Here is a 1,414-nt window from a genome sequence, read left to right as displayed (position 1 = left end):
TTTAAGGGAGGCCCTGCTAAAATGGCCTACTGTGTATTGTACATCAAAGAGTGGTAGGGTTGATGCACAGAGAATGAGCACTGTGGCAGTTTTGACGGACAGCTCCAGCGAAGTATCCTTGGGAGCTTCAGTAACGCAGATATGTCAGGAGAGATGTCCCTGGAGGGCATCATGTTTGGTAAAGTAGAGGAGCAGCCAAAAAGAGGAAGGCCCTTGGCAAGATGGATTTTCACAGTGGCTGCAACAACGGGCTCAAACCATTGGGAGGATGGGGCAGGACCGCGCAGTGGTTCTCTCTGTTGTACAACGGATCGATAGAGGTCAGAACCGACCCGATAGCACCTAACAACAAGAACCACCACGCATCGGTTTGTCGTATTGTGGTGGCTTATGTGTTGCTGCGATGCTGGAAGCCAGGCCACTGGTATTTCAAACACCAGGAGGGTCGCTCATGGTAAAGAGGTTTCAGCAGAGCTTCCAGTCTAAGAACTGACTAGGTAGAAGGAATAGGCTGTCCATTTCTGAGGGAGTAGTCACTTAAAACCTTATGAATAGTTGTGAAACATTCCCTAATATGGTATCAAAAGATGATTCCCCTCCTATGGAAGGCTGCTTTCTCAAAGGAGAGTGGACCTTAATGATACGAATGGAGCAAAGCTTTCAGAAACTCCACCTGCTGATGGGACACGACTCAAAATAAGAAGAAACATTAGTAATTGGAACATGGAATGTATGAACCTAGGAAAATTGGAAATTTTAAAAAATGGAATGCGTACAGATAATTTGCCTAGACATGAGCTGAAATGGACTGGCATGGCCTTTTTTCTTTCTTTTTTAAAAAAAATCATTTTATTAGGGGCTCGTACAACTCTTATCACAATCCATACATCCATCCTGTGAGGTTGATTTGGCAATGGAAAGAAAAAAAGCAAAGGTAGAAAGCAGTTTCAAAGGTTTGTTTCAGAGCTCCGGGAGGGAAGGGAGAGCAGAGGGAGGGAAGGGAGAGCAGAGAAAGGGACGGGACTATCCTGAGCTCCTGGGTGAGGTTCACGGGCCTCCAGTTGGGGCCCCTCGAAGTCACACTGTCCAGGTGAGAGGTGGGGTTTTATAGCCCGGGACTGCAGGGAGGGAGTAGCTGGGGAATTTTCTACTGTAACTTTGTTGTCTGCAGTTCCTGAGCCAAGCAACAATGTTCAAAGTTGTCTGTAATGGTTAGGGGAGGAGGAGGAGGGGGGATGGGGGTCGTCCTTGGAGTGTTTTCATCAACTCTGTCTCCTAGCCCACCTGCCCTGCTAACTCCCGCTTCTGCCTGACACATCCATTGTGTCAAGCACATTTGTACATTTGTTGCCATCATCATTCTCAAAACATTTGCTTTCTACTTGAGCCCTTGGTATCAGCTCATTTTTTCCCT

The sequence above is a fragment of the Echinops telfairi genome, unplaced genomic scaffold, assembly GCF_000313985.2.
Source record: "Echinops telfairi isolate 266 unplaced genomic scaffold, ASM31398v2 ScPeMD7_4225;HRSCAF=4972, whole genome shotgun sequence".
In the NCBI taxonomy this organism is placed as follows: Eukaryota; Metazoa; Chordata; class Mammalia; order Afrosoricida; family Tenrecidae; genus Echinops; species Echinops telfairi.
Note: the sequence above shows the minus strand (reverse complement) of the source record.